Raw genomic sequence first — 14,904 nt, 5'->3', positions numbered from 1 at the left:
TTTTAGTTTATTATGTCTCAAACAAGAAGCAGCACAATGAATCAAAGTGTACTCCTAAGCTATGGACAACAGTTTTTTCATCTTAATAGTAGCTTGTTTATGCCAGAAGCGAAGAAGCCTAAAGAGTGAGTCGTGATGAAATCACAAAAAGTATTTTCCACCAATTATTGAGAATTGGGCAGCTTTCCTTGCAAGAAGAGGTCCAAAGCCTAGAGGAAGTGGTAGTCAATTGCAAGGACTGGTGCAGATGGTGGATGACAGAGAGTTTCCAAATTCAGCTTCTATAGTTGAAGCAGTGTTGTTTGAGTAAGCATTGCCTTGTGAGAAGATTGGCCTGTCTCTATTGACCAATTTCAGCTGCTTAATGGACAGCATCCTCGTCATTTCATTCAATTGATTGCAGTAGACATTCCCTGTAACAGACTGATCCGGTTTCACGGAGTTGTAAGGGATAAAACCAGCACTGGACCACCAAACAGATACCATTAGCTTTTTTGGATGAATATTCACTTTTGGACGTTGTTTCAGTACTTCATCTTTATCCAGCCATTGTGGGAAACACTTGGAATTGTCAAAAAGAATCCACTTTTTTTCATTACATCTAACAATACAGTATAGAAATGGTTCACCTTTACATGATGACAGCAAAGAAAGGCAAGCTTCCAGATGATTTGTCTTCTGACATTCCTTTAATTCATGCAGAACTCATTGATCTAGCCTCTCTACTTGGCCAATTGGTTTCAAATAGTCCAATATTGTTGAAATAGTAACATCAAACCTTGCTGCTAATTCAAATTTATGTTGAGATGCATTTGCTGCCACCACAGTTTTTAGCTCATCATTATCCACCTTGGTCTCAGGTGGCTCATGTGGCTCATTTTTGAGATTAAAATCCACCAGAAAGGAACTTCTCAAGTCAACGATGTACTGTGCATTTCTTAGGTACATCCTTCCCATACATTGCATAGATATTTTGAGCTGCCTGCTCTGCATTATGTAAATGATACATAAATGTCCTAAGAAAGATCATACCTTTGAGATTTTTAATCTTGAGTTATTAAATCGGGTGGGATACTAATCAGGTGGGATAATGTCATGGTAGTACTTATAACTAGATGGAAATTCATTTAACATATGGGTCCATTTGGAACCAAAATAAGCAGTCTTATGTAGTTTATATGACTTACTATTTAAATTTTATTCACCTTTACAGTCTTCAGATCTTTGCCATTCAGACTCAAGAGGGAATATAGACATGAGGAAACATGAAGGGATAATCCAACCGTTAAACCCCATTATTTCTTTTGTACATTTTCAGAAACCTAGCTCTAACAAAACCTTACCTATAGGGCCAGCATCATGGGCATCTGACCTATGCAGTAGCTTAGGGCCTCATGTTTGGTTTAATGCTCTGTGATCACCATCTTGAAATCCTCAGTACTTTTTGAACAACCTCCGCCTTTCATTTCATGGTACCTCATGAAGTATATATCCTCTCCTGCCTGCCCATATGGTAAAAATAAGACATAGATTTTAAAATTGTCCCTTGACTTAAATGAGAAAGTGATAAGGGGTTGGGTAAGATCTCTTGCAGAACTAGAGGGAATAGGGAATTAAGCTGTGAATGTTTCACAACTCAGTATAAGAGCATGTGCTGAAGTCTGCTTTTGAAACTAGACCTTGTATTGAGAAAAAGTGAGCAAAATGAGACACCTATACTGTTTCCCATAATAGTAACCTGGGCATTAAGAATATGGTAGTGATTGGGAAAAATTCTTGTCCTCATGGAGTTTATATTCTGGGTGAAGATAGACAATAAACACAAAAATTATTAAAAATACACAGTGTTTAGATAAGTGATACATACTAAAGAGAAAATGCCAAAGCTGGGAAGAATATAGTGAATGCGTGTGTGTGTGTGTGTGTGTGTGTGTGTGTGTGTGTGTGTGTGTGGTGTCGATGTGAAATTTTAGGTGGGTTAGGTGCAAAGTTGTTACTGAGAAGGTGAATTTTGAGTAAATACCTGAAGGTTTGGTGGTGAACCATTTGGCTGCACAGACATCTGGGATAAGTGCCTTCCAGGTACCTAGAAGAAAAAGTGTGCATGCCATGTGAGGCCGTGTGCCAGGAGGAGGGAAGTCAAAATGGCTGGAGTGGAGAGAACAGGCAGAGTGAGCAGAAGCTATGAGGTCAAAGGAATATTAGGAGATAGTGGAAATTACATAGGATCATGGACTTGACTCCAGTTGAGCTGAAATGTGACATGATTCATCTTAACCTTTTCAAAGAAACACCACCTGCTGTTCTATTGTCCTAGGGCAAAGGATACTTGTAATAATGGTGCCTTAGATCATTGTTTATAGTAAGAAGTGATCAGATTCTGGATGCATTTGAGAGATGAGTTAACGGGATTTACTAAGAGGAAAGAGATGTGGTAAAAGAAAAAAGGAGAGATCAGACATGACTGGAAGGGTTTGAGCCTTAGCATCTGGAGTGATGGCAGTGTAAACCGGGTGCGGTGGAGTCACGTACCTACAGCCTAGCAGCAGTGCTGTGGTGGTATACTAACAGCATAGTGTTTTTGTTTATAAAAAATCATACAAATAGTTGGTCAAAGTGAAAAAGCTAGGATACTTTTAAAACTTGTGTTGTATTTATTTATTTATTTATTTTTACTTGTGTTGTATTTAACAAAAGAAACGTTAGTTCAACCACATGCACTGAAAATGTTCAAGCTACTTTTCTGAGACTAGAATAGAGCTGAAATCTAAAAGACGTGGTCTTGTCCAGTGCTTTGAGACATTGCATAATTACTGAAATATCTTAACATTCTGAAAAAACCACTAGGGTCTTTTGGTTTCTCCAAAACCCCCTTCAGTACTACACCCAGAAAAATTCTGATTTCTGTAGCTCTCTTGGAGACTAACGAGCTGTTGACATATTAGAAAGGGTAAAACATTGTTTTATTATTCTGGGTTGTTTTATTATTTTTCCAAACAAAACTTTGCATGGAAAAATTACTCCTTACATACGTAATTGTTTCTAACAATGCTTGGCAATATATCTGGTATTGTTATCTTAATGACAACAGAAGCAGAGACATGTACTAGGAATAAAGATGTGTCTTAAAATCTGGAGAGAAGTTTTATCAACAGCCATAAAAGTCACCAACATTATCTAAAGTTATCTGACTCAGTGCATTTTGAAAATGGTCAAGAAATAGGATCAGATTACCAAGTACATTTTACCAAATAGAAGCTCACTAACTTTCCCAGGAGACAAGATCATTTATTTATTTGCTTACTTATGTTTATTACTTACAATTTTTTTTGTGGTGCAAACACTTAGATTTTACTTTCTTAGTAATTTTTAAGTATCCAGTAAGTTGTTGTTAAACTGAAGTCACCATGATATACAATAAACCTCTTGAACTTATTCCTTCTGACTGAAATTGCATGTCTGCTAAACAACATCTTCATGATTCTTACAAGCCCCAGCGTCTGGCACCTCCATTCTACTTTGTCTCTGTGAGTCCGACTTTCTTATACTCCACATCTAAGTGAGATCATATAGTGCTTATCCTTCTGCGTCTGGCTTATTTCACTTAGCGGTGTTCTCCAGGTTCATCCGCGTTGTTGAAAATGACAGGATTTTATCCTTCTTTTATGGCTGAATAGCATTCTCTTGTGCATAGACACCACAGTTTCTTTTTCCTTTTGTTTGTCGATGTACACTTAATTTAATTCCATATTTTGGCTATTGTAAATGATTCTACAATGAACGTGAGAGTTCAGATATCTCTTTGAGATCCTGATTTTAATCTCCCTGGACATATATTCAGAAGCGACATTGATGGATCATACAGCAGTTCTCTCTTTAGGTTTGTGAGGAAAATCTATATTATGTTTCCCATAATGGTTGTACTAATTTACATTCCCATCAACAGTTTACCAGGGTTCCCTTTTCTTCATGTTTTTGAATTGTTATGTTTTGTCCTTTTGTTTATAGCCATTCAAACAGACATGAAGTGATCTCTCATTGCAATTTGCTTTGCATTTTCCAATGATTGATAATGTTGAGCACCTTGTCATAGACCTGTTGCCCATTACTCTATTTAGGACCTTTGCTATTTTTACCTCCAGTTCTTTTCTTACTGTTGTGTTTTAGGAGTTGTACATATTTTGAATATTAACTCCGGGTCAGATACATGGTTGCAAACACATCCTTCCATTCCGTAGACTGTCTCCTTGCTTTGCTGATATTTCTTTTGCTTTGCAGAAGCTTTTTACTTTGATGTAATCCCATTTGTCTATTTTTGCTCTTGTTGCCTATGCTTTTCGGGTCATATCCAAAAACTGATTGTCCACACCAGTGTCATGGAGCTTTCATCCAGTGTTTTTTCTAGTATCACAATTGAATGGTTTCAGGTCTTACATTTAGTATTTAATCCATCTTTAGTTGATTTTTGTATACATACACATTCTTCTGCAGGTGGATATTTAGTTGTCTAACTCCATTTATTAAAGAGCATGTCCTTCTCCACCGTGTGTTCTTGGCATCTTTGCTGAAAATCAATTGATGATAAATATATAAATTTATTTTGGGTGGAAAGGCAAGATTTAAATGTTTGTTTGAATGAAGGACAACTGCTTTAATTTTTCTGAAGGAAATTATGCATTCAGAATACTTGGGGGGAAAGCAATTTGTGCATAGGCTTAGCTTCCTGGCAATTATTTTTTGCCAAATGGATGGGCTAAAACTTTCGTGTGTTTCTGCTTTGGAATATATATACCATCTTTTTAGAACAGATAGCTGATCTGAAAGACCAAAATAAATACTGACATCCTTGCCAAACTTTGAAATGCTTTGCCCTTAGATGATTATCAATTTCTTTGAAAAGAGAAATTGGTGAACACCTGGAAACTATTTAGAACTTCTCATAAGTCACTTCTATCTTAACAGTGTTAAAGTGGAACCATGGTTTGGCATGGTGGCATGTGCCTGTAGTCCCAGCCACTCAGGAGGTTGAGGATGGAGGATTACTTGCGACCAGGAGCTTGGGACTGCAGGTCATGCCACTGCACTCCAGCCTGGGTCATGGGGCCAAACTTAATTGTATATCTGTAAAACCAGACATAAATAAATGTTTAAAAACTAAAAAATAAAGCTGAATCATAGATCTGGAATCATTTTCTTTTTGAGATAAACCATATTGAAGATGTTATCCTAGTCCATAATCTTTGATCTTAGGACCAAAAACATTGCACTTGGGATTTAAATTAAAAAGCCTTTGAGTTTTGTTGTTGTTGTTGTTTAGCCTTTGAGAATTTTCATGTCTTTTCTTTTAATATTTTTTTTAGAGACAAAGTCTTACTTTGTTGCCCTCAGTAGAGTGCTGTAGCATCATAGCTCACAGCAACTTCCAGCTCTTGGACTTAGGCGATTCTCTAGCCTCAGCCTCCCAAGTAGCTAGGACTACAGGTGCCCACCACAATGCCCGGCTATTATTATTTGTTGTTGTTGTTGTTGCAGTTTGGCCAGGGCCATGTTCGAACCCGCCACCCTCAGTACATGGGATTAGCACCCTACTCACTGAGCCACAGGCGCTGCCCAAGAATTTTAGTATCTTTTGAGGCAAGTTTATCCTGGCCTTATAAACTGAGCTAAAAATGCTTGAATTAGGTGCTCCCAAGGTGATGGTATTAGGAGGTGGGACCTCTTGGGAGGTGATCAGGTCATGAGGAGCGAGCCCCATGATTGGGATAAGTGGCCTTATGAAACAGGCCTTGAAGAGCTCATTCACCCCTTTGACGTTGTGAGTATGCATTGGTAAGACTCTTTCCATGATCTAGAAAATACCCCTCACCAGATATCAAATCTTTTGGTACTTTGATCTTGGACTTCCAAGGTTACAGAACTATGAGAAATAAATTAACATTGTTTATAAGCTACCCTGTTTATGGCAATTGGTTATAGCTCCCCAAATGGACTAAGGCATTTATGTAATATATATGTAATATATGATATATATATATATATCTCACATATATATTGTAACCACTCAAGAGTTTCAATATGGGCCAGGCACAGTGGCTCATGCCTGCAATCCTAGCAGACTGGGAGGCTGAGGCAGGTAGATTGCTTGAGTTCAGGACTGAGCAAAAGCAAGACCCTGTCTCTACTAAAAATAGAAAAACTGAGGCAAGAAGATCACTTGAGCCCAGGAGTTTGACGTTTCTGTGAGCTATGATGATGCCACCACACTCTACCCAGCGCAAGAGAGTGAGACTCTGTCTCAAAAAATAAAGAGTTTCAATACTTATAATCATTAAAACAAATATTTGAAATTGATGGAATGTCCTGAATAACATGAATGTTGTCTCATCAAATACTATCCCACAGTTTAATGCTCTTATCCAAGTTAAGAAATAATTTAAGCATTTAAACTGGTATTTTTAAATAAGACACAGTTTTAAACTTATCAAATGAATTGCCTTATTTTTATGTTAGTGAAGATGAATATAATGCATTTAGTTTGAAATATTTTGCTAACTATATTGTAACATAATTTGTTTCTTATTGAAGTCTATCAATTTTATTTTGTGCATGTAGACATATTATTCTGAGAAAGAGTTCATAGTCTTTGTTTGTTAAAGAGATCCCCAAAATTTTAAGCAACCTTGATTTAGGAAAAGGGTGAAGATAGGGAAGAAAATAGGTCTCGTGATTAGGATGTGGTTAACTCCACCTGTTAGAAGTCTAGTAGAAGAGAAATTAGCAAACAAAGATGGAGCAACAACAGCCATGAGTTAGGGAGACAGTGGGACAGCAAAACAGTTCCGAAATTAAGAGAAGAATGTATCTGGGGAAGGAGAGTGGTCACTTGCTATCACTGTTGTGGAGGTTGACTAAGGTAATAAATAGTCTGTCTTGCCCTTAACAAAGATGGCTTTGTGGAATAGCAGTTTCCGTAAGCCCAAATTGACTGAGTTGAGTGGAAAGAGAAGAAGTAGAGACAGTACCAGTTAAATATGGGGCTGTTCCTTGAGAGACAGCTGTGATCAAGACATGGTTTTTATAAAAGGTCCCAGACACCAAGACAACCATTTGTGCTGCTACAGCTAATGCAACAGAGGGAGAAAATTCTGATGAAGGGGAGTGTGGGACAACTGCAAGAAGAAAATCATTGAGAGGAAGAGAGGTGCTGGGTTAGGCACGCTGACTCTCGCCTATAATCTGGGAGGCACTCTGGGAGGCTGAGGTGGGTGGATTGATTGCTTGAGCTCAGGAGTTCAAGACCAGCCTGAACAACAGTGAGACCCCATCTGTACTAAAAATAGAAAAATTAATTGGGCATAGTGATGCACACCCTGTTTGCATCTAGTCCCAGCTACCTGGTAGGCTGAGGCAGGAGGGTCGCTTGAACCCAGGAGTTTGAGGTTACTGTGTGCTATGGTGCCATGGCACCCTAGCCTGGGGCAACAGAGTGAGACTCTGTCTAAAAGTGTATATATATGTATATAAAAGCAGAAGATAAAAAATAAAGAAGAGAGGTGAGAGAGGTGCTGGGATCCAGGACACAAATGGAGGCAAAACTAAACATGTGGGTTCAGATTCAGGAAGGCTGGTGGGTTTGGTGATGGGATGATGCTGGGTTCTTGCCCAGTTGCTGCTGTTTCTTTGATAAAGCATGAGACAGTGTTATTAATGCTGTAGAGAAATGTGAAATAAGCTTTGGGGAGTGGGAAAGTGTACACAAGAGGAAAGTGTAGTGAATTTCTTGGACAGGGAAAAGCATTCACTGGAGCTTGTGACTATTATTTCTTTTCAAACTGTGTTCAAGGATTAGATTAATTAATATAGTTAAACTGTCCACACTACTCAAAGCAATATTCAATACAATTGAATTCAATACAATCTCTTTTAAAATTCCAATAATATTTTCCACATAAACAGAAAAACAATGCTAAAATTCATATGAAACCAGAAAAAGACCTGAATTGCCCAAGCAATTTGAGCAAGAAGAACAAAGCTGGGGGCATCACTCTTCCTGATTTCAAATTATATTACAAAGCTATGATAATCAAAAAAGTGTCATTCTGGCATAAAAACAAATACATGGTGTGGAGAGACCTGTAAGACGACGACGGCCGGGGGCCTAAAATGGCGGAGGGATGGGGAAAACCTAACCTGTAGAGATAGCTGCTCCCCAGAAACAGATGACACGCTAACTGCTTGTACTACATTAGGCAACCTATAACGGAGCCCCTTCCCTAAGCCCGGGGCCCCCTCCTCAGCCGGTGAGACTCAGTACAGAGGCGTCCCTCCAGGAGGGTTTCAGACTCTGTAGGGAAGATGAGACAATTAGGCTTTCTCGCCTGAGGGCCACGAGGAGGCAGATTATTTTGAGTAAGGATGATTAGTCAGGCAGGTGTCCGTGCTTTCTTAAGTAACGGTCATTAGGCGTGATTCAGAGCCACTGTTGTTCTGGCCACTACTTAAGGCTTTCCACCCGGGGGGGACGCGTCGGCGCTTGCTCACCTGTCCTCCGCAAGCTGCCTGCAGGGCGCCCCAGGGTCTGTCCGAATCCCGTGTGAACCTTCCTGCCTCAAACCCTGGCAGTACAGATTCCATTTCAGGAGAAAGAAGAGGAAGGAAGAGGAGAGCTTGCTTTTTTCCGAGCTGTATCATTTCTACAATAAAGTGCCCTTGATCCTTCCATTGGTGTCCTCGTCCCTGCTGGTCAGCGGCCCTGCGACACCGACAACATGGACCAATGGAACAGAGTAGAGAGTGCAGAAATGAGCCCATACATATAAAGCAAACTGATTTTTGTAAAAGATGAATGGACTCGGAGGACATTATGCTAAGTGAAATAAGCCCCGCATAGAAGGAAGGACAAATACCATATGATCTCACTTACGTGTAGAATCTAAAATGGTCAAACGCATTGAAGCAGAGAGGAGAATGATGATTGCCTAAGGTTAGGGTGAAAAAGAAGTGGGGAGATAATGGTCAAAGGGTACAAAAGTTTCAGTTATGCAAGTTAAATAAATTCTAGGGATCTACTATACAGCACAGTGTCTGTAGCTAATAGCACTGTGTTGTATATTTAAAATTTTCTGTGGGGGTAGATATGTTAAGTGTTCTTACTGCACACACACACACACACACACAAATAATAATAATATAATGATGATGATGATAAAGGAGGCAGAAAAAAACTTTGAAAGGTGAGAGATATAACTATGACCTTGGTGGTGATGGTTTCATCTCCAAACTCATTGACTTGTATATGATAAATCAGTACAGCTTTTTATATGTCAATCATACCTCAATAAAGTGGTTTTGAAAATATATATATATATAAAGCAAGTTATGTAAACAATAGAAAATATTGGTGCAAAGATTTAAAAGGAACACCAACAGAGTAGTACATATTTTATGATTCCATCCTTACTCCATGGACACAAACCAAAGAAGATTTTGATTTTATGTAGTACTTGATTCATATAAAAAATCAGAAACAAAAACATCAAACTTATATTTTGAACAATTTCAAACTTATTTGCAATAAATATCTATGTACTTTTCCCTTAGATTCCCATTTCCATCTATCTCTCTTCCATATTTAGTATCTGTTTTTGTTATTAATGATTTGAGAGTTAGGTGACATTTTATCCCTAACTACTTCAATACCAACATGGTTATTCTTTATAAATACAACTAACTGTAACATTTAAGAAATTTAATGCTGAAACTATAGATCTTGCTTGTGATTTTCCAAATGTCTAGTGCATTTGATAGTTATGTTCTGCTTAAATATCAAGAATAATACATCACTTTGAATTCTAACAACTCCTTATTTTCTTATAACATAGAACAAATCCCTTACTTTATTTCCTCATTTTTCTTTTCTCTTTATTTTAGAATTTCATTCCTATATTACATCGACATTTTTGGAAAAGTCTATGCTAATTGTTTTTTACCACGTAGTGGTTTTTATTTTAAAAGGAGACATCAGAAGTGTTGTATAATTTTCTTCAAGAACATTCAGATGATCAAGTGCACATATGGGATAAGCTTTCCACATAATTAGATTTAGGTAGGACTGTGTGGAGAAAGGGAGAAAGAAGAAGAGAGGGAGAAAGACATTAAGGGTAATTGCACAAGAGTTCTAAGGATAAACCATCAAATTTATGCTGGTAAGGAGGAAAGTGGGAACAATAGGGAAGTGTTGAAAACAGTAAAGGGGTGGTTCACTGCAGGCCTCTATAAAGTCTCAGGATGAAAAAGTTAGGTCAGGAACACAGGAAACGCAGCTAGTCAGGGAATACGTCTGTGCTTTTTCACTAAATATGTGAGCCTGAAAGTCCAATTTTTACAGATGGATAAAATATGGGAGATAGAAAACTATTTTATGAGCACCATTGCTAGGAGAATAGCGCGGCATATATGTATATGTATGTACATGCAATATATACATAACGTATAAATGTATGTGTGTATGTACTGTGTGGCTTTGTAAGTCCTTTACCGTAACTTTGACTTTAGGTCACACCTTTTAAGAGGAACATCTGTAATTCTCATACTTTATTATACTGCCATTATTCCTAGCAAATCGATGATACACTATTGAAAGGCAACTGTCACACAGAGTCCTGAGTGACTAATGTGGTTATGAGTCCCATCAGTGATAGAACCGAGAAGAGACCCAGGGCACTCAGTCACATACCGTCAGTGTCTCAGCCAAACTGAATGCTCCTCAAGCCAGACAATGTATGTCATTACCTAAATCACCTGCGCATCAGACAGGTTGAGGTTTAATATACGTTTCTATTTCCATTATTCTAATGAGTGACTTTTACTTGCACCCCCCCAAATTCAACTTTGACAGACATAGCTGGCTAGGAAAGACAAATTCATAAGGGTCCTCCCCCAAAAAAAATATTTAGGATAAGGTATATAGCAATTGAAAGCCAATTATTACCACTTAATTTTTGTGATCCCAGGCACAAAGTTGAAGCATCAATGAATGTGATCAATACCGGCATCCACTCCTGTACTCAAAAAAACTGTATAACTATTACATCAGGAATACAGATTCCACATGCCTTTGTTTCTGGATATTTTCACCATTGCCATCATAAAGCCAACATTCCCTGAATGTCCTCAGGGTTTGGGCACTATCTAAAATGACGTAGTATACAAGAGGAAAATATGAATCCTTTTGAAGGATTCTCAATGAAAGAGGAACACAATGGCAGGGAAAATAGATGATGAAAATTATTTTCATTCTTTTTTAATTAAGAATTTCCTGTGCTCTTTGTTTCTCTTATAGAGGAAGTGTAACAGAACTACTTCAGCAATGGTGTATGCTATTTAAATCGACTTCTTTAATTACTGAATTGGCTTCAGAAAATGATCCCAGCAAAACATAATTTCCATCTCACTGTAGGTTCATCTTAATTTGTACCAGAAGCACATTCTGAAGTCCTCACATTAACTTTTAATTTTATAACACTTTCATCTTGAAGCAGCAGGATGGCCTGAATTAGAAGTGGCCTGTTGGAGGAAAGCAAAATTCAGTAATAGAGAGACCCTGATCAAAATATAGGCTTCAAGTGCCCTCTTGTGGCTTGTCAACAGGAAAACCAAATATAATTTGATATCTAGAATAAACCTACTCTAGCCAAATTTCTTTATCTACTGACACATTTTATTTATAATAATTTATGCGTACTTTACTCTGTTAGGCACTGAGCATTAAAATGAGATATAGTCCAATTGACAAAATAGTTTATAATAGAATAAGGGTGAAAAGGACCAGGGGTAATTTCAACTCTTCCTACTAAATTCTATTACAGTGATGTTCATTCTATTTCAATCAGATTTAATGGTTTTATTTTGTAGTTATAATCATGATAATTAATATTAACTGGAAATTCCTGCAACATAAATTTGGCACATCTTCCATGCATGAAATATGTATTGTATCTATATAATACTATAAAATGCAAATGAGTACAGTTTTAGAATTCTTTCTAGGACAACACGGATCCTATTGTTCTATTTTTTCTATTAATAATATTTACAGTTTTATTATTTTAATTCCTACCAGGCCAGTATTCAAATCTATTTTGCAGATAAAAGCACGAGGCAGAACAGTCTTACCTGGTAATTTGGTATCATAGGTGAGACTAGAATTGTGTAACTGCACCTGTTAGTTTTTCGTAGTGGATTCATCCAATGCTTTTCATGTGGTTTCTAATGGTAGATATAAGGGGTTTCATGAAGTCATTGACTAACACTAGGTAGCCATTCACAAGAAGGGTTAAACATGGGGACACATGCGCGTGCGCTTGCGTGCGCATATACACACACGTGCGCTGGATTGTTTCCAACATCTGCTACTGAGCAGCTGTCACAGTTCTCCTGAGTTGGATGGAGCTTTTTATCAAGTTATGAAAAGTCCCATATCCAATTACCAATTCCCAGTATCATCTAGTCCCTGACTTGGCACTGATCTACCAAATGATACACTTGTAATGCCAAAGCAAAGTGATTATATAAATAATTTAGTTGGATCTTCCTTAATCCTATACAGAAGAGCTCACAGTAACCCTAATTAGTATTTTACTCACCCAGTGCCGTCTTGTAACAGTAATCCTATTGAATTTCCAACACTGAGCATGAAAAGGTGCAAGATTTTTGAAGAATATATTCCTAGTTCACATAAATCAATGATGTGAGTCAAGATGTTCACAAAATTGGTTTATTTGGAAGATGTCAATTTTCTGGATACATTTATGAAATGTCAGAGAGACCTAAAGGTGGTGGAGGTGGGGGGGGGTTGTTTCTTACAATTATCATTTTAAAGCTATGCTCTTTAGTACTTCAAATTGCTGTGATGTGTTTTCAGCTGTTTGTAAAATTAACATAATTTCATAATTTGCTTTCCTCATTTTTTTGAACTATGAAACAAAATAGTATCTCTAAACGTATTTGTTTTTTCCAAATACAGTACTATGAAGAACTGTTATTGCTGATGTTTCCTATGTACCGCTTAAAGATTGTCTACTTTTTGATAATGCGTAGCAGCCTGAGCATCCTGTCATCACTTTAGAACGTTGTTTTGAGATGAAACAAAACAAAAAACATTTTTGGTAGATTTCGTGATTGTGTGTGTGCTTTTCTCAGGCTCAAAACTTTACATAATTAAGCCCAGTTGATCCAAAGACTACTTAAAATTTAAATTCATCAGAAAGATGAAACTGTTACCTCTAGAACACTGAGCCAAAAATTAATAATCTTTTTCTCAGTTACACCCGTTGTTACCTTTTCTCATGCTCCCAGAATGTCCAGTCCCTACTTTGTTTCTTCACTCATTCCCTCACCCATTCATCCACAAATAAACATCATACAAAGTTATGTTTCCTCCCCTCCAGGGTGTGCATGCAAACGTTCAAAAACCAGTGTTGAAATTATGCAGCTGGTTTTTATAGAAAAATAATACTGGGGAATTTAAGTCAGAGGAATGTCAGAATGTTTTAGCAACACAAACTGAATTTTGAAGGACAAGTAGCAATGAGGCAAGTAGAAAGGAAGGGATTTCTAAGTTCATGATTTTCAAAGGTTTTTAGGAAAGAGACGATTTGATACGTTTAGGGAGTCTCTAACTAGAAAAGTGGGTAAAGTGGCTCAGTGCCCATAGATGAGGGGTTAGGGTGCCGGCCGCATACCCCAGGGCTGGTGGGTTTGAACCCAGCCCGGGCCTGAGACTCCAACATCGAAGGGTGCTGTGCCGGGCGCCTGTAGTTCCAGCTACTTAGGAGGCTGAGGCAAGAGAATCACTGAAGCCCAGGAGTTTGAGGTTGCTGTGAGCTATAACGCTATAGCACTCTGCCAAGGGCAACATAGTGAGATGGTCTCAAAAAAAAAAAAGAGGGTAAAGTCAGATCCAGAAGGGTCTAGGCATTAATGCTTACATGAGTTTTATCCTGCATTGAGAATTTCGTCAGAATAAAACACCCACACTTCAATTTCAATAAAGCCACTTAGGAATTAGTGTGGAAGAGATTATCAGAGAAGACATGGATCAACCAAAGCAAGTATTAGTTTACTGAAATCATCTAGGTTTGAACTAAGTTAAGAGGGCAGGTAGTGAACAATTTACATCCTTGTTATACTAAAAGTGTTCCTCAATCAGCAGCATGAGCACAAACTTGGAGCTCGTCACAGAATCTCGTGCAATATCCCTTATCTGAAATTAGGTAAACAAAGATAAGGAATATAGCAGGGGCAATTACTCAGGCAGATCACTATTTTAGGTAGGGTCACTTTTAAGTGTTCGGGAATATCTAAGGAAGTTGATCCACAGTAGTTAGAATATGAGTCTGGAGACTGGGATGGGGTCTGGTTTGAAGATGCAGTTTAGCGTTTATCAACCTGTTGGTATCTGAACCCATGGTCTGACCCAAGTTTCCTGGGATTTGCCCAGGAAAAGAATATCCAAGTAGGCAGAGGGCCCAGGAGGGAGCCTTAAGAAACATCATTATTTAAATGTCCCATACAGCAAAAGGTACTCCACAAGAAACAGAAGGAACTTCCAGTGTAGGAAGAAACAATATGAGGTGTGGGAAGAGAGTCCAAGTGGCAGGATGGTCAACATTCTTGTTTTCCAGCAGAGGTCACACAGGAATAGGCAAGAGTCCGTTGGATTTGGCAATCTTGATGGCAGAGTAAAGCTAACAGGTGGAGATTATTTCCCATTAAGTTCTTTCTTGACCTTAGTATGTGGGGATGCAATTTAAAGATGCTGCATCATTCAAAGTTCAGATGAGTAGAATATGTGGAAGAAACTTGGTATGGAGCCAACTTGCAAATATTCTCTCTTCCATTAGA

Source organism: Nycticebus coucang, chromosome 13, assembly GCF_027406575.1.
Source record: "Nycticebus coucang isolate mNycCou1 chromosome 13, mNycCou1.pri, whole genome shotgun sequence".
Lineage (NCBI taxonomy): Eukaryota > Metazoa > Chordata > Mammalia > Primates > Lorisidae > Nycticebus > Nycticebus coucang.
The sequence above is the reverse complement of the archived record's forward strand: the minus strand, read 5'-3'. Positions refer to the sequence as shown.